The 21672-nt window shown below is 44.0% G+C and overlaps 1 long non-coding RNA gene across 1 annotated transcript; it reads left to right on the plus strand.

The window, feature by feature from the left end:
• The first annotated feature begins 1175 nt into the window (after positions 1-1175).
• Positions 1176-19487, plus strand: LOC129633032 (uncharacterized). Its single transcript, XR_008704844.1, has 3 exons — positions 1176-1380; positions 12521-12776; positions 19274-19487. It is a non-coding gene; the product is annotated as an uncharacterized LOC129633032 (long non-coding RNA).
• Positions 19488-21672: the final 2185 nt, after the last annotated feature.

Here is a 21672-nt window from a genome sequence, read left to right on the forward strand (position 1 = left end):
TCAGTGCACTCAAATCTAAGAAAACAAAACTCAAGAATGACTAATTATAAACAGCCAACTAGATTTACTCGAATCTGAGAAAATGAAACTCAAGAGCAACTGTCCTGTTGGCCAAATAGATTTGTCCAATTAAGGTAACTGTTTAAGCTACAGCCAATTAAATGATTGCTTTGCTTTGCTTCTGTCTCTTCACCATAAAAGCCTCCACCCTCACCCCTGCCTTCCTTGCTCCTATAAAGCCTTCAAAATTTCACACGTCTCAGTTTACCTTTTCTCACTCTGCAGACGTAAGGATTTACCCTTGGCAGCTCTAAGCGACCCTGTGTGGTGGTGCTCAAGCCTACCCCCAAGGAACTTGGGAGCAGAGATTCTTGGGTTTGATTTGAACTTGGAGATTCCTGGAGATTCTTATTCAGAGGGTCTGTGGCAGGGCTTAGGAAGCTAGATTTTGAAAAGCGTCCAGGATAATGGACGGACTAACAGTTGCCAGTTACAGATCCTCTGCTTCTCTGAGCCTCAGTTTCCCCGGCTGTAAAGTGGGGATGACAGTACACGTTGCAAGGTTGTTGTGAGGATTAGAGACGCGAGGACCCCTCCTTTCTCCAGACAGCAGACAGGATGGATGTGGGGACAGTGGTGGCCAGCGGCTGAGCAGGCCGCATGCCCATGTCCTCAGGCTGGCAGTGCCCCCAGGCCAAGCCAGATGGGGTGGGATTCATGCTCAGGTGTGGCCAGTGCTTGACCACCACACCCTCCTTTCCCAGCAAGAGGAGGTGCCTTTTTCTGAGCCCCCAAGGCTCCTGTTTCTGTATGTGGAACGGATTGCTATTGTGTTAGATGTGTACGGTTGCTGTAACAACTAACATAAGCTCAGTGGGTTAAGACAGCACCAGCTTATCATCCAATATGGGTCTCCCTGGGCTACAGTCAAGGTGTCAGCATGTCTGTGTTCCCTGCGTGTGTTGGTCGCTCAGTCGTGTCCGACTCTGTGCGACCCCATGGACTGCAGCCCACCAGGCTCCTCTATCCTTGGGATTCTCCAGGCAAGAATACTGGAGTGGATTGCCATTCCCTTCTCCAGGGGATCTTCCTGACTCAGGGATTGAACCCACGTCTCCAGCACCTCCTGCCTTAGCAGGAAGATTCTTTACCACTGAGCCACCTGTTCCCTATGGAGGCTTTAAAGGTGAATGAGTTGCTTTGCCTCTTGCAGCTTAGGGAGGCTGCCTTTCTCCACCTTTAAAGCCAGCAGGGGCGGTTTGAGTCCTTCCTTTGAGAGCATCACTGTGACCTGGTCTGCTGACTCCCTCTTCCACTGTAAGGATGCCGGGGACTCCGTTAGGCCCTCCTGGAAATCCAGAATGATCTCCTTATTTTAAGGTCAGCTGATTATCAGCCTTCATTCCCATTTGCCATGGAAAGTAACATTTTTCATAGGTTCTGGGAATTAGGTTGTGGACATCTTTGGGGGTCATTCTGCTGCCCACTTGAATGATTTCTTTTTTTTTAGATCGTTTGCTGTTATGAATCTCAGGTGGAGATTAATCTCATCACCCTATCCAGGTGTAAACTCCTCAAAGACTGAAATTATGTCTTGCTCCTCCATGAATTGCCTATAACTTGCATTTTAAACCCAGGTTTCTGTTATCCCTGGGGGTATGGAAGAACTTTCCATGGGGATGTGAGCAAAGGTAGTTCGAAATGAATCCACTCCAGCATCCTTTGCTCGAACACGTCTGCCTGAGAGCGCACCTGTTGTGGAGGCCCGTTCTCCTTTGCTCCTCTTCTTTCCAGATGCTTTTCTCTCACTTTTTCCGAGGAAGTGGCAGCTCTTCCCCACCCTAAAGTGCCAAACAGAGATATTAAAAATACCCATGTCTGTGAAACCCTCATATTTATTTATTTGGCTGAGCCAGATCTTAGTTGTGGCATGTGAAGTCTTAGTTGCAGCATGGATCTAGTGGGATCTAGTTCCCTAACTGGGGATTGAACCCAGGCCCCCTGCATTGGGAGCTCTGAGTCTTAGCCCCTGAACCACCAGGGAAGTCTCTGTGGAACTCTCATATTGATTAAGACTTGTATTTTCAACAAATTGTATTATGTATATTTAACATGTATACACCAATATTTTTAATATATCTACAATGCTTTGATCAAATGTATAGACTCCAAAGGAAGATATTTTAACATTCAGAGCCTAACATGCAGAAATCAAAAAGTAAATTACAATTTCAATGTATGTTTTTCCTGCATAAAATTTTGATAGGATGATTAATAAAAGACTTTATAGCATAAAAATTACAAGTACAGTAAAATTATGTTAAGTAAATATAATTTCAAGGAGGAAAAAGGAAAAATGTAAACTTTTCTGACTCATAAAGAGTTTGTTTATGTAGCTTTTAAAATAGCTGATGGTGGGTATCAAATTGCTATGGCATTTGGATTCCATTGGAAACTTTAAAAGAGTGATGTAACAGTTTTATATTTTATAAAATGTCAATATTTACAATACAGTGGGAAGTGCATGGTTTGTACTATTTAAATTTACAATGAAAATGTGCAGGGGCTTATATACAGCATCAGAATTCTTTTAGGAGTAGTATGCGCTTAAAAGTTTGAAGACCATCTACCCTATGGCACTTTACACATGATGGGTGCTTAAAAATGTTTATATTTGAAGAGGGATTTAAGTAGAGTTTGTAAAACAGAAGAAGAAAGAAAAATGAAAGTGAAGTCGCTCAGTCGTGTCTGACTCTTTTCGACCCCATGGACCGTAGCCTACCAGGTTCCACCGTCCGTGGGATTTCCAGGCATTAGAAAGAGTACAGTTAAAGTGGTCATACGCGTTTAAAATGAGAACGTTTTCATGAATAAGATCCTCTGATGGATGGCTGGGATGTGCACCCTTTGACAGCTAGTGAGCATCTTTGGGATCTCGGTTTCATTTTTCCAGTAGCAACTACTTATTTCCTTCCCTGCCACCAATTGTTCTACAGTTCCATTCAGTTCTGACACTAAGTACCTGGAGCTGGCACAGAGCCCACGGGTCAGGATCTGAGTCTCATAAGACTGCTTCCCCCCTCCAGATGCCAGTTGCAAATAGGGTCCCCAAGCTACCTACACTTCTGTCTGGCCAGCTACAGATTGGGGGTTCCCATGACCCTCAATCCCACTCAGGTTCCATAATTTGCTAGAATGACTCAAAACTCCAGAAAGTGCTCTGCTTAGCAATAGTAGTTTTATTATGAAGGCTACAACTCAGGAATAGCCAAACAGAAGAGATGCGCAGGCTGAAGTTGAGGGGTGAGGGAACCTCCGTGCCTTCTCTGGGGTGCCAGCCTGCTATCACATCCGTGAGTGCAGCAACCTGAAAGCTCCCCCAGCTTCGTGTTGCTTCATTATATAGGCACAGTCGATTAAACCACTGGCCATTGTTGACTAGGCTCAGTCTCTAGCCTTTCTCCTCTCTCCAGAGATTAGGGCTGTGCAGAGAGTGGGGGCGGTGCTGAAATTTCCAACCTGTGGTCCACTCCTGCGGCTGGTTTCTCTGGCATTCTGCTGCCATCCTGAAAGTATCCAGTGGGTCTGCCAAAGTTCATGTCATTAGCATAATTTCTGGTACTGTCAAAGGAAGTCATTATGAATAACAAAAGACATTCTCATCACTCAGAAAATTCCAAGGGTTTTGGGAGCTCTGTGCCAGTCACCCAGGACAAAGACCAACTACTGTATGTGTGTGTGTGTGTGTGTGTATATATATATAATACATGTCATATATATATTTATTATACCACATTGTCATTCTTAGAAATCAGGAATCTTTCTCAGTCTGGGAAGTTCGGGGGTTGGCTTAAGGGAGCAGAAGCAAGTGTAACTTTATGGCCTTTGCCAAGTCTCAGAGGAATAGCACTTGGGAAGGCTCTTGTTAGAGACTTTAACTGCTCACTTAACTAACCACCCAGCCACCCCAGCAACTTCACAGTGTGCCAGATCCGAGGCTAGGAGCCTAGGAGCCAGGAGGTGGAGGGTGGAGGGGAGGCGGGAGATACAAAGTTGAATTAAGCACAGTTTCTGGCCTGGAGGAGCCTGCAGTCCATGGTGAACTGCCCATCTTTGTCTGCTGTCCTCTGCTATCCTTTCGGGTCATGTCTCACTGGTAGAAGATGCTACTGGTAGAAGGGGATTGGGCCGTCCACACGCCTGCCATTGGGAGCAGGGTCCCCAGTGTGGCAGCTGCTTTTCTCCCTGCCCCATTGCCTCTCACATCCCCCTGGGTGACCCCTGCAACCTCCCTCACCTATGCTCCCGTCTGCCTTGGTCTGTTCATTCCTCCTTAGCAGGTTTGAGTCCATTTTTAGGGGTGATGAGTGGATGGAAAAATGTCACTAATCACTTATGACAGATGTCGCCACAGCTTAATTAAGACCAGACAGTTTCAGCTCAGGAACTTCATAGATGATGTGGGAAGAATGTTTGATCGCAGAACAAGGATTCAGGGTCTCCGGCAAGCTCCTGTTATCAGTCTGTCTCACCTTTCTGCAAAGAGGTTAACTCTACAATGTAGGAGATGCAAAATGTGTGAAATGTAGTTTCCATCCTCACGGAGGTTTTAATTAAAAATTTAAAAGTTTGTGTGTGAAAAGAAAGAAGGCATAAAACTGTATTTAGCGCCAACACCTCCTCAGAGAGAGAGAAACTGGATTTTGGAGTCTGTCCCTGGCTGCTTGGGTTCTGCCTCCTCTCTCTGCTAAGGGAGGCTGTGTCTGTTTAAAACGCTGGATCAGTGGTGAAGGAGTCAAGAACCTTAGGCTAGGTGTTGGGGAGAGATTTTGATGGAGAATTAGTCAAGACTGGGCAAGAGGAAGCTGTGGGTTAGAAGAGATAAGAGAGATGAAGGAGAGCAATGGGGAAAGAGGGTTTGATTAAGTGTTGGTATAGATTAAGAATTAGATCCCCTGTGATGTTCTAGAAGAGATGCCAGCAAAGATTGGAATTCTCATTATTTTTGATCTCTAAACTGTGCTTCCTAAAATGGACTGTCAGACAGACACTGGCACCACTACACGGCACTCTGGTTTGTATTTGAGTTATATGCTTTTTTTAATTAAAGGAATCAAGGCATCTAGTGGTGTAAATGATAAAATAGGATGCATTTGTTATTACCAAGACTCCAGTAAAGATAGGAACTCCCAGTTTAAACTGATGCCAGCTATGCTTTTGAAAATACCTTCAGGGTGAAATGTAAATTAATCATGCTATTCTTATGCTTAACACTCTTTAAGGGATCCCCCTTAAACGTGAAGTGAAATCCCATCTCTTTACTGTGACTTCAGGCTAGGCCTCTGCCAATCCCTCCCAGGAGACCTCAGGCCATCCTCACTCTTCTCTGGCCCTGCTAACCTTCTTTCAGTTTCTAGAGGACTGTAAGCTCAGCAGCTTTGGGGGCCTTTGCATAGATTGGGCGCTCAGTCAGCAATGCCGTTCTCCTTGTCCCTATGCACGGTATGTGGATACCATACTCTCCTCTCCTCTGCGTGATATGTTCCTCTTCACCCTTCAAGTCTTGATTAAATCTCACCTCCTCAGAGAACCTTCTCTGACTCCCTCCACCTTCTGATCTAAAATGAGTTATCCCATTGTTGTTTCCTATAGTTGAATGGTGACTCCCAAGTTCTGGGTTCCACAACCCCTGAGAACCTGTGAATGTGACCTTATTTTGAAAAATGGTCTTTGCAGATGTATGTCATTAAATGAAGGATCTCAAAGTGTGATCATCCTGGACTATCTGGGTGGGCTCTGAATCCAACAACAAATGTCCTTTAAGAGATACACAGAAAAGAAACACGTGGGGAGAACAGGAGATGGCCACATGGAGATGGAGGGGGAGATTGGAATGATGCAGCCATGCACCAGTGAGCACGTGGGGCCACCAGGAGATGAGAGAGGCAAGGAATGATTCTCCCCTAGAGCTTTTGGAGGGAGCGTGGCCCTGTCCACACCTTGATTTTGGACTTGTAGCCCCCAGAACTATGGGAGAATACATTTGTGTTGTGTTCAGTCACCCAGTGAGTGGTACTTTGTTACAGCAGCCACAGGGAACTCATACACACAGCATTCTGTTCTTTTCCATCATGTTGCTTACGACAAGTTGCTTCCACATCGTGAACTTGGTGATCTATTGATTATCTACTTCCAACTCCTCCTCAACATCGCTTGTTGCTGTCACATTTGGATCTTTTCCATTTCCTGCTCTATCTGCAGTGCCTGGCGTAGTAGCTGACACGCAGCAGATGCCGAATAGATATTTCTTGAATGAATGAAAAGAAAGAACATGACTCCTTTTTTAGAATTGCTAAAGAAGGTACCACCTTCTGGAGAGCCTTGGACTTGTTGAGGTTGGAAAGCGTGCTTCTCAAGGGCTTGCATCACCTGAAGATGTCAGATGATAAAGAGCTACTGTTCTTTGTAAGGGTTGTAACCATTCCCTCTCAAGTTGAGCCCATGCTTGTAATTCTCCTTGCTGATCCTTTCTTTATGGAAAGGGAAGACACTTAGCTTCCTTGTGGTCTTTGAATGACCCCAGACACCGATGGGGCCAGAGGCAGCCTAACTTGGAGCCTGATGCAGAAGGCTTGGGCACATCAGGTTTCAGCAGGATTCAGTGCCAAAGAAAACACATTCTTTAAAGAGAAGGGTAATTGCTAAAGGCTTTGTCTAATGTTAAGGCAGAGGGGATGGACCATTTGAACTGGTTTAGTATTCATGATAATATATGGTTTAGGACTCAATAAAAGGGTATAATTCTATTCAGGGATTCCACTGAGCTCATAAACCACGGGAGTGTGGCTCGTCAGCAGAATGTAGAGATTGGGTTACCACGGAGCTTGTCAACAGGGACCACTCAGGGCTGTTGATCACTCTTGAGAAAGAATTATCATGGGGCTCCTCTGGACTGCATGCCTAGAAAGATTTGTGCCCAGATAATTCCGTTAAATTGTGTGTGTGTGGTCCCAAAGTATACCAAGGGTCACAGTGGAACAAACAGTTTCATTGCATGGTAAATAATGAAATTTATGTACAAAAAAGTTTGTCCCAAAAGATGCCATAAATAAGCAAGTGGGTGTTCCCTAGAACTCTGGATGAAACAGTCTTTACCTTTACTTGAGAGTTACGACTGTAAAAGTGAGAGTGGTATAGTGTGAGACAATAGGGACTAGTGGGGACTGTGGTCAGTTAGAAAGTGAATGTCTTTCTTAGACCCAGGGTTTGCCAAACAAAACAGGTCTGCAGGACAGTGTGAGATCTCGGTTTACATACTTATCTTTCCACTAGACTAGGGGTTCACAAACTATAGCCCTTGGGTGAAATATGGCCCACTACTTTCTTTTATCAATAAAGTTTTATTGGAGCACAGTCCATTTGTTTACATACTATCTGTGGTTGCTTTTGAGCTTCACTGGAAAAGCTGAGTAGTTGCATGAGAACAAATGACCTTCAGAGACTGAAATATTTATCATCTGACCTTTTACGGAAAAAGTTTGCCATCTCTTACGCTAGACTGTGAGCTTCTAGAGGGCAACTTGGCACATATTCTAAACTCAATAATGTAAACTTGTTTACTTTGAGGAGGAGATTTTATATTATCTCTGGCAGGTGCTGTGCGTTGTTTTCCCAGCAGCAGTTTCCCTCTTCTTCCTTGCTAATGGGGTAGCCTTGGGCTTTAAGAGTAGGGTATTGGCTTCTCCCCAGTCCCAGAGGGTGAATTTTGGTTAGTTCAAGCCAATTATGGTTATTCCACTTCTCCTACTAATTCTGTGCTTCAGGCATAGGTTTGTGATGGGATTATGGCCACTGAGATGCAGGAAGTGTAGATTTCTCCAATGACTGAACTCTACTGGGGGTTCCTGAGAAGGGAAATCCTAAGGGATGGTTTCACATCCTTCAAAAAGGACCCATGGAGGAATTCCCTGGTGATCCAGTGGTTTGGATGCTGTGTGTTCATTGTTGAGGGCATGGGTTTGATTCCTGGTTGGGGAATTAAGATCCTGAAAGCAGAGTCAAACCACAACCCCCGCCCCCTCCCCCCAAAACCCAACAACAACAAAAAACCAGAGCAAAAGGGACCCAAGGAGTGCTGTTTTTCCTTTTTTGTCTCTGGACATTGTTGAGGGAAGCTGTGGCACTTGGATCAAGGGGAGCATTTGGGGACAAGCCCTAGGGCAAAAGCCAAAGTTGAGGATTGCAGAGTGAAAAAAATACAGAGCCTAGGATCTCAGTGACCGAAAACCAAATTAATCAACCCAGGATCTATCTTGCTCTTTTTGGTGGTTAAATGACCTTTTTGCTTATTCACTTTTAATTGGATTAAGAAGCTTGCACACAAAAAATATTATATTGTTGTATCTGCCTATTCTTTATTTTGGAGCTATAATATTTATGCTTGTTCACTAGGAGGGCCTCCTATAGATTTTATAAAAATGTTCTTCTAATATTATTTTTCATTTAGAACTTTATTAAGAATTAATTTTTTATGTGGTATGAAGTAAGGGTCTAACTTTGTTTTTCTTCCAGATGGAGAAATAATTTTTTGAGTGTATGATGGTGAATGAAATCCAATATACTCATAGAATTTTCATAAAGATAATATTATATTTTCTGCATTGAAAACTAATATGACAAGATTGTTTTCTTAAAAATGTCTTAGAAAAGGGCTAATTTAATTGATGATTTTTAAGTGTGATATTAATGTAACCAGAATGTTCTCTGATTTCCAAGAAAGAACTTAAAATAGCATGCAGATCTTTGCCAGAAGTTATCAATTTCAGACAGACCATATCATGTCAGAGAAACACCCATCCTGTTAAATTTATCCAATCTGGCCCATCCCAAGGAAAGATATTGGGTTATTTCCTAGTGCTGATTTAGAAAGTTGAAGAAAAAAGTCAGAGTGAAAATTTATCAGTGTCTTGCATTGATGTAAAGGAAAGTGATTTTGAACTGCAGAAAGTCCTCAAAGCTAATTATACTGGGAAACAACCTTTCAGGTAAATCTGCTTAAAATAGGGGTTAATATTTCTTATTGAGTCTAAAACAAACAAACAAAGCGCTTTGATATATGCTTTGTTAATTAAAAAATACCTTCAGTAAATTGAACTGATAACTTAATAGGAGAAGATATTTGCAATACATACAACCAGAGATTAGTATCAACCTTATAAAAGGAACACCTACAAGTCAATAAGAAAGAAACTAGAGACATGGCAAAGACATGAACATGTTTCTCAGAAGAGGAAGCACAAAAAGTCAGTAAATTTATTAATTCTTGTTTGTATTATTTGTGTCAGGGTCAAAATCTCAATGAAATTCCTCTTCACACCCATTTAATTCGGAAAAATGAACCATATACTTAACCATATTTAGTTTTTAATTGCAACTGTGCACTAATTGGTGGAATGTACAAGGTACAAGTCAGATGTTTATCTTTTTGGTGTAATTAAAAAAAAAATTCAACTCATACAATGCATTCCTGGATACCCAGAATCTTATTGTAAAAAGGATCAATGTTGACAAAAAACAATTGAGGACATCAACTTTTCTGTTTAAATCATTCTTTTTGAAACTCTTATTTTGGCGTTATCCCTGCAGACTTTCCCTTTTCAGTTATCAGCTGTCTGATTTTGGCCATATCCTCCCTTGCCAATAATCCTGCACTGGGCTTGAGCAGCGCTCCATCATCACTCATCTGTCATTCATGACTTCTTGCGTCTTTGGGATGACTGTTCGTGTCACTTTGCGATCTGTTTGCACTGAAATGATGGTGCACTGGAGTGCCTTTGTAGTTCCCTTGGATGTTGACAAAAGATTTCATTTAGAATTGAGATTGGAGTGATGAAAGCATGTTTGCAGCTGGAGTGGCTTCCAGCTGCTTTTGTCTCTCTAGCAATCATTTCCACCTATTGGACATAGGATTCTAATTTTCTTGCAGAGACTTACCCCTCCCATCTCTTAGTCCATGTGATTTGACTGAGGCTGCTCCAACCTCTGTCTCCAGAGGTGGGCATGATCCCAGGACTGGCCACTCAGAACACTTGCATTTCCGTGGCCACAAACATTGGTTCAGAGGTGAGCGTGTGACTGAAATGAGGCCAATGAAATTTCATTCTATGACTTTTGATGGAGCCCTTGGAAAAGAGGGTGTCTCTTTCTCCCAGAGTTGCTGAGCTGCTGAAATGTAAGCCTGGACAGGCTGTGGTCATCTTTGCTGCCACTTGGGAAAAGCAGAGCTGAGAATAGAGCCAGCAAAAAGGCAACAGTATGCTGTCATGGAAGGGATAGTTTCTTCTTGACATTTTTTGAGAATCTGGAAAGGTTTTTATTTTCTAGTGTTCTTATAAATTGCGTGAGTTGGGATTCTTTCACTTGCCTTCCAATGAGGCTGGTGGACAAATATGATATCAGAATTGGGATTGGATTCTTAGTTCATTGTATTTTCTACTTGGGTGCTTTAGTCACAGTAACTTATTCAGTTTACCTTGCCTCTGGATTTGTGGTCTGGTGAGAGGTATGTTATCACATGTGGAAGGATGTGATAGACTAGAATTTGCCCTCTATGTTGATGGAAACTTGTTCACATCAGCCAAGCTAGATATCTAGGAAAACATTTGTTCCATAGAAGGGTGGACCAAACTTCACTCCCCATCAGTAGCCTTGCATAATACCTTCAAAAAGAAACTTCATAGCAGAAGGTGACTGGGAACTAGAAGTGGTATGGAAAAGTGTAGGTATTTGTAGAGTGTGAGAAGAGGAACTACTCCATGGATCCCACACCAGCTCATATGCAGCTCAGTAAGAAGCAAAGAAATACATTTGGCCTTTCTTTCTCTTTTTTCCTGTTTTACCAAATTCTGTGCCACTGAACATGACCAGAAATGACAGAAGAACACTAACATATTAGTCATAGGTTTGGGGGAGAAAATAAGCAATTTGACAAAACACTTGTCAAGTTCTTCCATCCGCCAGAGTGCTGAGGGTTCAAGTAGATGAAACTCGGGCATATGTATCAGACAGGTTAGGCTAGGCTTTGCTGCAGTAATGAACAATTTTTAAATCCCAGTGGCTTTTAACAACAAAAGTTGATTTCTTGTTCATGGTACATGTTCATTGTTGGGTTGGGAAGGGCTCCTAAGCGGATAGAACAGCTACCATCTTCATTATGGTCAGTCACCATCCCAGATGGGAAACAGAAATTAAATGACTCATCACTTTCACTCACAACTCATGGGCCAGATCTAGACCCCACCCGACCATAGGGGACCAGATTGTACAATCTTACCATGTGTTGGAGGGGTAAAACTGGAAGTACTTGGGGAAACAGCACTGTTGATGTCCATGGTAGCTAAGTTCCAGCCTTGTATTTGATGGATGGGGGAATAAAATGTAGAGGGAGAATAAAAAGGACACCAGTCTCAGGGAGGTGGAAAGAAAGATAGGGGTGAGAGGATGCTGGGGTGGAATGAACAAGCCTAAATGTCCCATGAGTGTGTGATTCGGTCTTCTGAAACTTGAGTTGCCATTTGTTGCTTAAAAATACAGAATTTCAGATCTCATCCCAGACTGGACAGAGTTAGAATCTGCATTTTAACAAGATCCCCAGCTGATTTATAAGCATTAAAGTCTTCCCTGATAGCTCAGTTGGTAAAGAATCCACCTGCAATGCAGGAGACCCCAGTTCAATTCCTGGATTGGGAGATCCCCTGGAGAAGGGATAGGCTACTCACTCCAGTATTCTTGGGCTTTCCTTGTGGCTTAGCTGGTAATGAATCCGCCTGCAATGTGGGAGACCTGGGTTTGATCCCTGGGCTGGGATGATCCCCTGGAGAAGGGAAAGGCTACCCACTCCAGTATTCTGGCCTAGAGAATTCCATGGACTGTATAGTCCATGGGGGTCACAAAGAGTTGGACATGACTGAGCGACTTTTAAAGTTTGAAAAGCTCTGATATGTATGACAATTTTAGGTGGCATATGGATATACTTTTATCTTAATAATTCTTAAACAATAAGTTGTTTTAATAATATTTGATGATTTTTAGTTTTATTGCATTCTTTCTATTTTTTTATGGAATTAATATCAGATGAAACAACTTATTTCACCAAAAGTTAGTCGATTTAAGAAAGTATTAATTTAAGAGTAGCACAGGTAAGATGCCAATATAGGACAAAGTGTTAAAGATGGTACCCGGATGCCTGAAGTCTGGGAAACTCTGCTCCACTGGAGATGTTCCCAACTCCCCATTTTCCAAATTCTCTTGCCCTACTCAGCTCCCTGTCTGCTTGCAGAGCTCCCAGGGGGCATCCTCCTAGTAGTCAGAGGTAGGGAGAGACACGACAAAGACACACCTCTAGTCTGTGTGTGGAAGGGGAAAAGGTCAACATCTGAGTGGGAGAGGGGTTTATCTGAAATATCAGGACTAATATGTATTAGGGCCCTGAATCATACAGGTAATGTCTTCTTTTTCCCAGTCTTTGAATATGTGTGTGTGTGTGCACGTGCGCTAAGCTGCCAAAGAATGTGGGCAACCTCTAGAAGCTGGCAAAGACAAGAAAACAGATTTGCCCCTAGAGCCTCCGAGCACAAGTCCAACGTCACAGAACCCAGGTCCATTGAAACCATACATCATCGTCATCATCTAGAGCCTCCAGAAGAAACAGCCTTGATGACACCTCGCTTTTAGCCCCATAAGACTCATTTTGGACTTCTGACTTCCAGAGCTGCTAGGTAACAAATTTGTCTTGTTTGAAGCCACTAAGGTCATGGAGCTTTGTTCTAGCAACAAGAGCAGGCCAGTTCACTTCAGTCCTCACTGCAGGGGTAGTGAAGTAGGTGTGGACTCCAGCAGCCTGTAGGGATGGCCACAGGACACCTTCTCTATTAAGACCCCCCGATGGCTATTATCCCATGAGTCTTGTTGACTAAGTTGCTCCCCTGCCCCACCCAATAACCTGTGCAGTCAAGTGCCCTTCACGAGCAAAACTCACTTTAGTGTACATGTTCATTTAAATGCTGTAAATGCCAACCTGGATGACAGACAGGCTGGACCAAAAGATACCTCATTTTCAAAGGAGGTAGCTTTTTTTTTATGTTAGCATAAAACAACCTCTTAAAGTCACTCTCATAGTAGTGTCCACACATGACAAGCTAGCCCTGGAATGGGGGAGAGGGATTCCCACCTTCCTGCCCCAAATCTAAGTAGGATTTTGTGTTTAGGAAGAATGTATGGTGGCTTCCTCCTAATCACCACAGTTATTCTGGTTCCACTTTGCACGTTATTTTTAAATTTTAACAATGTTTTGTGTGTGTGTGTGCGTGTGTGTGTGTGTGTTTCCCCATGGGCCCAGAGGCTGAAGGTCATTTATTTCCTGCTTTCTGACAATGGTATTAGAGCCACGTGAAATTAACTCACACATCCTACTTTTGTTTCTCGAAGTATAATAAGCAAGATGTTGTGCTGGGGCTTTTTGTACACAGAAATCCGAGTTTGTTGTCCTAGTTTCTCTCTCTCAGTTGTGTGCACGGTACTGCTCAAAGCCTTGTTTCTCAGCTATAAAATAGGAGTATAAACTCCAAATTCTAGGGGCTGGTGTGAGGGTTAAACAGTTAAACGGCATGATGCAGGGAAAGTACCTATCTCCATGTTCAATTGATGTTGCTCAGTAAATAGTAACTATTATGATACTTTTCCCTTAAACTCAATGTGTTGATCTCATATTAGACCTTTGACTTAAGAGCTGTGACGTCTTACGAGATTTCCCCCCTGGATTCCTGGGCACAGGACTTTCTTACTGTGTGTCCCCTGCTGCCCACCATCCTTGTGGGATGGGCTTTGTTGCCTGAGTGCTTAGCACCTACTTTTCCTTTCTCCAGCCCAATAGAGCCTGGCTTTCTGGTTTCCACTCCTCCCCTGAGGCCCCTGGGTCCCACAGAATCTGAGTCCATCCTCACCTCAAGGCCCTGATTGGCCTGAGGGTGATTGTCAATAACTGATTGAGGGATTTGAATTTGATCTGATGATCACATGATGTTGCCCCAGCAACTGTTATTAGGTTGGGGTGGGTGCGTGGCCCAGGATGGAATGAGGCACAGTCTTCTTTCTCTCCCTGGGTATGGAGAGTAAGCAAGTCCCTTTGTACAGGCTGCCATATGCCCGCGTGAAGTTCAGAGTCAATGTGTGGAGGAAGGCTGAGCCCAGAGAGCCCGAGGAGTTCAGATAGAGTCCTGATCATATCATACCTGCAGCCTATACCATCTCTTGACTCCCTGTTATAAGAGATAGTAGTGTGTCTTTTGATTACTCAAATAAGTTTGTGTCAGGGTCAAGCTAGAGATTTTTTGTGGAAGAATTTTCTCCTCTAGGTAAGTGGGCATATGCTGTGTAAAAACACTATTTCCTTTGTTGTTCCCAAGCTTACAGAGCATCCTTTAAGGAGTCAAGGCAGATCTGACAAGTTCAAGGCTAGGTGACTTTAAGGAAAAAAAAATTAAGGATCATGCTTTTGCCTCATGGAGGTAAAAAGTCCACTGAAGGTAAGGTATGAATCATAGGAGAGCTTCAGTGGAAAGTGAAATAAGACATGAATTTACCTGTATCTACCAGAAACTCAAAGCCCCTCCTTTGTATGATTAATAACCCTGTGAGAAGTAGCATGGCTCTGAGAGGCATCATGGCATGGCAGGAAGAATCATTTAGAATCTAGACTCTGATCTGGGTCTGGATCCCGACTCCTCTACTGGCTAGCTGTCTACCTTTGGAGAAGTCAGTCAGTCTCTGATTTATTATTTAGACTGCTTCTAAAAGTCTGCTATGTGCTGAGCACTGTTCTAGGTTCTTTTCATGGATTAGCTCACTTTATCTTTGTGCCCATAAAGTAGGTATGTTTTACTAATGGGGATATGGACTCAGAGAAATGAATAACTCAAAATCACAGAACAGAAAATGATGATACTGAAATTTGGAGCCAGATAATGGGATACTAGAGACATCTGGTCAACCCAAACCACCGTATATCGTACTGCCTCCAAGTTTTGAGGAACAGAAGGGACTGGTTACATGCAGGCAGGAAGATGAAGGTAGTGACAGGGAAGCTTTAATACCCATAGCTCCTTTCTTCTTTTATTGTTAACTCACTTCTACAGACACCCCGAAGGCTATGAAGACTAGCTTTTTGCTTTGTTTTACAACATGGAACATTTGCTAGGGGCCTCCTGAGTCAAGTCTGTTAGGGATGCAGGAAGGGTTAGGAGCCGAGCTTCCTTACAGTTGCGCTTCCCTAATTCCACTAACACCACTAAGTAAGACCTACATGCACTTGACGTGGAGAACTCCCCTGAGAGTCTCCTGGAGAGACTGAGACCAAGCTCTTTCTTCAGAGGCTCTGGCTTCCCACGCACCTCATGTGCCTGGTCATTTCCAACCATGGTCCTGCCCTCTGGCCCCAAGCTGACCATAACCTGCCAGCCCTACACCGCAGACCAGCAGACAAAGTCCCACACCTGCCAGGAAAGATCCAAGCCATCCCCTCCAACTGGAAACAAGACCTAGAAATGCAGTCTTGGACCCCACATCTTTATCCAATATATGAGATGGGTGATAGAGGGTCTGCCCACCTCACACTGTGTAAGAACAAGGAGGTCATATATGTGAAAACACTTTGTGGATAGTAAAGTGTTCTACAGATGTGATGGTCACATGATTAGTGGTAATGTGACCGTTTTGTCCTCCTTCTCATTTTGATGTGTCATGATAAATGGCAACAAAAAAAGCCACCAGATCAGTGTCAGATAGTAGATAATGATGGTAAAGGTACAGACACTGGGGTCCCCACAGCATCAGGCTTCTGACACTTACTAGCTGTGTAATGTTGGGACATTCCTTATGCGCTAAGGCTCAGCTTCTTCTTGTGTAAACGGGGAGGCAGTACCCATGTATGGTTGTGATAATCCATTTGGATTTAAAGTGCTGTTAGGAACATTTGCTTTGCCTGAGCCATCATTGATCACCCCCCTTGTTCTGGAAGCAGCACCTTCATTTCCCTCGCTGGGGTCCCTACTTCACGGCGCCTTAATGTGGCTGGCCTTCCCTCTCTGATCTGCACCAGAACCCGAGCCACGCCATAGCCTCTCTTGCCTGACATGAGGACAGGACACACTTGGAGCTGATGAGGCTGTGGTTTGGTCTTGCTGTTGAGAACCCTGGAGCTGGTCTGATCTCTGTTGGAAAGCCTGCTTCATCTACTTCCCCTCCAGTTCTGTGAGCTCCTCTGGAGCCTTCTGTTATCACCCATCTTTGGCCAGAGTGGATGTCTTTGCTAACCTGAGCATTCTAATTGAACCAAAAGCTTAGCACACGCATTTACCAGGTACACATGACACATGTAACAGACAATAGCTCTAGATTCAGTGACTGAATCACATGCTCATGGGACGCTGCTGCTGCTGCTGCTAAGTCGCTTCAGTCGTGTCCGACTCTGCGCAGCCCCATAGACGGCAGCCCACCAGGCTACCCCGTTCCTGGGATTCTCCAGCAAGAACACTGGAGAGGGGTGCCATTGCCTTCTCCTTCATGGGATGCTGGGACCTGCTTATTCCATGCTAGCATCTCCCACCCTCACCTTTCTTTCTTCCTTTTCATGATTGATAATGTTTTAATTCCTCCCCTAAATGTAATTCTTCCTCCATCAAAGTCTAAGGCCCATAACTTACCTATTATGGGCCACATGAGTGCTGCTTACCACATATTTCCAGTTCCACCTTTTCCAACACATGGCAGGATTGTATTTTCTGGTCCCCTTATGATTGGGTGGGGCCTGGTTCCAGCAAATGAGTTGTGGGTGGAACTGATTTGTGCAATGAACTGCCGGTACCTGATGGCCCAGAGTTTTTATGCCGTCTTGAATGCTGACTGACCATTGAGATGGTCAGCTGCTCTCTCAGCCTGGGTACCCTTGTCAAACCCACAGTGGACATGTTCCATGAGCAAGAAATAAACTTTTGTTGTTAAGAGTCACTAGGATTTAGGGATTGTTTGTTACTGCAGCAAAACCTAGGCTAATATGACTGATACATATACTCACAGTCCTTTCAGCTTTTTGCACATTGGAAGCACTTAGGAAGTGATTTCTTAAGTTGCTTACTTTCCTCCTCATATTTACAACTACCACACTGGCACTCTGATAGCACTGTGGGCCATGTTCAGTGGCACAGAATTTGGTAAAACAAGAGTAGGAAAGTCCAATCTTGTGTCCTTGCTTCTTACTTAGGGTCATGAGGGTGTACACCACACTTCAGGAAGTCCTGAAGTGGGGTCACGAGGATGACAAGGTCCTTGAGTGTAGACGTGTATCTCATCACGCTAGGGGGGACTCATTCAGCCAGCATGTGCCGAGCTGGAACTCGGTGTTGGATGCTGTGCTAGGTGTAGGCAGGTGGGAAAAGATGTGGGTGAGAAAGCCAACAATCTCAGCCCAGCACTCTTCTGGATGTGAGCCAAATGGCCTGGGAGTAGAAAGGCAGGAATGACTAAGCCCAGTCTTGGAGATTCGGGTGTACTTGAGTCCAGTCATTAAAGAGAGCAGGACTTACCTGGGTCCAAAATAGCTTGGGAGCAAAGCCAAGGGCACCACGTATGTTGGTGGGGAAAATTCTTGGCCTCCAGCTTCCCAGGCACATTAAACAGCAAACCCCCAGGAACCGTGGTGTTCAGAAAATCTGTGCAGAAAAGTTGGTAGGTTAGCTCTCCTAGCACTTTGTTGTTGAGGGATGGGGATTTGGGCAGCTGAGGAAGCAAGTTTCCATCAAGTGTTTAGAAAAGAGCAGGGACTTGCTCTAACATGATGCCAAAATGAACAGGAACAGCTAAAGCCAGACTTTCTCCTTGGTGCTTGGAGGAAATCTAACAGCCCCAGCAGTCAAGAGGGTGTCAGGTGGGGACTTGGGGGTGAAGACTATGGGAGATGAAAGGGCTTGGGCATTGCTGTGGTTTCAGTTTTCAGATGGAGTTGAGTGTGGGTACGGCAACATTGAAATTACTATTTTAACAGAATGCTTCAGGAGACCAACAGATCATCAGAGTGAAAGTCTTCTGCCCAAAAAAGGGCAGGAAAGGGTTGTTGTTGTTCAGTCTCTAAGTTGTGTCCAACTGTGTGCTACCCCACGGACTGTAGCATGCCGGGCTTCCGCATCCTCCCAGAGTTTGCTCAAGTTCATGTTGATTGAGTTGGTGATGCTATCAAACCATCTCATCCTCTGCCACTCAAAAGGGAGAAGCCTCTAATTTTGGCAGATCCAGGACACCCCCTTCAGTAAACCAGAAAATACACATTTTTCTCGTATTATACATAATGAATATGAAGCTTTTCAGTAAATGATGAGCTTAACACCCTTTAGTGAGATGAATGCCATGAAAATGAAAATGTGCTCAACCTTGTCAGTAATCAGTAAAATGAAGAGCAATGATTTGTACTGGTGTTATCAGACTGAATTCTCAAGTTTGTGCAGGCTCTACTGAGGTATAAGCTGCATCTTCTCCTGCTGGACTTAAACTTGGACGGATATAGGGGGATGCTGTTACCATCTTGCCACCATGAAGGGAAAGCTTGTCTGAGAATGGAGCTACACCAGAGGAAGGAGAGACTAGATGGAGAGGGGGATAGAGAGAGAGATCAGGGCCTGACAATACCAGTGGAGTCCCAGGATCAAGCTACACCTGCGACTGGTACTCCTCTGGACTTTTCAGTTAAGTGAGCTAAGTTTGAGACTGATTTTCTACCTCTGGCAAGAGTTCTAGCCAACAAAAGCGTAGTAATAGGGTAGAAAAGGCTCATGATATTTGTCACTTTTGAGTGTTTACTGCATACTGTTATAAGCATTTCATTTAATCCTCCCAACAAGCCCATGAGGTAGGGTACTGTTGTTTCTTTTGGTTGCATTGGGTTCTTTGTGGTGACATGTGGGCTTAGTTGCCCCTCACAGCATGTGGGATCTTAGTTCCCTGACCAGGGATCGAACCTGTGTGCTCTGCATTGGAAGGCAGATTCTTAACCACTGGATCACCAGGGAAGTCTCAGGATAGGCCAATCTTATCGTCATTTTACAAACAAGGAAACTGAAGGAACTGAAGGTTCAGGATCACACAGCCAAGTTTGGACATAGGTAGCCTGGCCCCAGAGCTTGTACTCTTAACTACTGTCTCATCAGAACTCTTGTTGCTTTCTCTGCAGTTGATCAAGGCTGGCTTTGCCTGAAGGTCTGTGTGCAGAGCCAGTGCGATCTTGGACATTCAGTCTATGAGGAAAACCCACATGGTGTTTTCAGATTCATTGTCTTTCTACATTTAGAAGCTGATGATGATTTTCCATTCTTCAGCAAAATGCTATGGGATTATTTTGGTAATCAAATGTTTGTTGTTGGGAATGAATAAATTGTTCTCATCACCAGATTTGGTCATCTCACTTTGAAGTTGCAGAAGCAGGGCGCCGGCTTGTTCACATGGCATTCACTTCCACTTTGTAACCTCATATAATATATGCTGACGGTCTTTCCCCATTTGTAGTCTCTGGGAAGATGTTATTTATGATCCCTGATGCTAGAGGAAAAAAATTAGGTCACTACCTCACACGTCTTCCTTTAACCATCCAAACACGTGGTTCTCTAGGCAGAGATGCATTTTCTGAAGACGAGAACTGGCTCTCTTTCTTTATTTTTTCCTCTTCTAGTCCAACTTTTCTAAAACCAAGACTGCTGTGTTCTCAAATGTTTGCAGATAGCATTTTGAAATGATCCCCAATGTGTTTCTTTTTCTTTTGTGAAGTAGGTGAGCTGCAGCCTCTGTTTAATGGTAGCATCATTATATTTTTTATAAAGTTGCTTTTGAACTGTGGTGCTGGAGAAGACTCTTGAGAGTCCTTTGGACTGCAAGGAGATCCAACCAGTCCGTCCTAAAGGAGACAGTCCTGGGTGTTCTTTGGAAGGACTGATGCTGAGGCTGAAACTCCAATACTTTGGCCACCTCATGTGAAGAGCTGACTCATTGGAAAAGACCCTGATGCTGGGAGGAATTGGGGGCAGGAGGAGAAGGGGACGACAGAGGATGAGATGGCTGGATGGCATCACCAACTCGATGCACATGAGTTTTGGTGAACTCCGGGAGTTGGTGATGGACAGGGAGGTCTGGCATGCTGCGATTCATGGGGTCGCAAAGAGTCGGACACGACTGAGTGACTGAACTGAACTGAAAGTTCTTTAAAGGTCTTCCCAGGTGGCTCAGTAGTAAAGAATCCACCTGCCAAGCAGGAGACACGGGTCTGATCCCTGGGCTGGGAAGATCCTCTGGAGAAGGAAATGGCAGCCAATTCTTGCCTGGGAAATCCCATGGGCAGAGGAGCCTTGCAGGCTGCAGTCCATGGGGTTGCAAAGAGTCAGACATGACTTAGCAACTGAGTGCAGTTCTTTAACCCCTGAAGCACTGACTCTCTGCACCTTATCTCCCTCTTGCCGTTGGAGGACATCCAAGATGCCCAGGTGGCCTGCTTCTCCTGCTGGGGGCCAGCCCCTAGGTGCCCAGGGTTTGCACTGCATGGCGCACACAGCGTGGGCAGGCAGACCCGTGCATATGAGCTCTTTGGAAAGCTCCGTCTCAAATACTGATGTTTTGTGGTTGACACCCCTATAGAGTCACTGGTCCACCTTATTCCTGCCAAATTATATCAGTGTGGAATTAAGTTTTTTTGTTTGTTTGGTTTTGGTTTAGGGGAAGTCATAGTCTTTTTAAAATAATTTACTTTGTTGTTTTTTGCAAAATGCACAGACCAGTGGAATGTGTTTTTTGCTTCCTATTGTACCCTAAAATTGTGTAGAATTTTCATCCCCTGTGAATTAAAAAACCCCTGTTCATGAATATCAATTGTTAAGCCCTTTTAGAGACCCATGCAACATTTATTCTCAAAATATTTTGCGTGGGGGGATACTGACCAAGCATGTCGGTAGAGACTTCTGAGTTGGATGAAGGTCAAATCCAAGGGGTTTTCTTAGTAGTTGTGAAACTTTGGGCAAAATACTCAATGTTTTTGAACCTCAGTTTCCCTCCTCCTATAAAATGAGGAAAATAATACCTCTGTGCAAGGGATGAGGAATGTAAGTATCTGAGATCGTGTTGTTTAGTCTCTTAAGTCGTGTCAGATTCTTTGCAAGCCTATGGACTGTAGCCTGCCAGGCCCCTCCATCCATGGGATTTCCCAGGCAAGAATACTGGAGTGGGTAGCTGTTCCCCTCTCCAAAGGATCTTCCCAACATGGGAATCGAACCCGGGTCTCCTGCATTGGCAGGCGAATTTTTTACCACTGAGCCACCAGGGAAGCCCATCTGAGATATAGGAATCATTCATTAAGTGATAATTGCTTTTTTGTTTTTATTGACACATAGTTAATTTACAGTATTGTGTTAGTTTCTGCCGAACAGCAAAAATATTCAGTCATACCTATGTATTAATTCTCTTTTAAAATATTATTTCCCATTATGGTTTATCACAGGATGTTGAATATAGTTCCCTGTGCTATCCAGTAAGACTTTGTTGTTTATCCATTCTGTGTATAAATAGTGTGTATCTGCTAACCCCAAAGTC

The sequence above is a fragment of the Bubalus kerabau genome, chromosome 18, assembly GCF_029407905.1.
Source record: "Bubalus kerabau isolate K-KA32 ecotype Philippines breed swamp buffalo chromosome 18, PCC_UOA_SB_1v2, whole genome shotgun sequence".
NCBI lineage: Eukaryota > Metazoa > Chordata > Mammalia > Artiodactyla > Bovidae > Bubalus > Bubalus kerabau.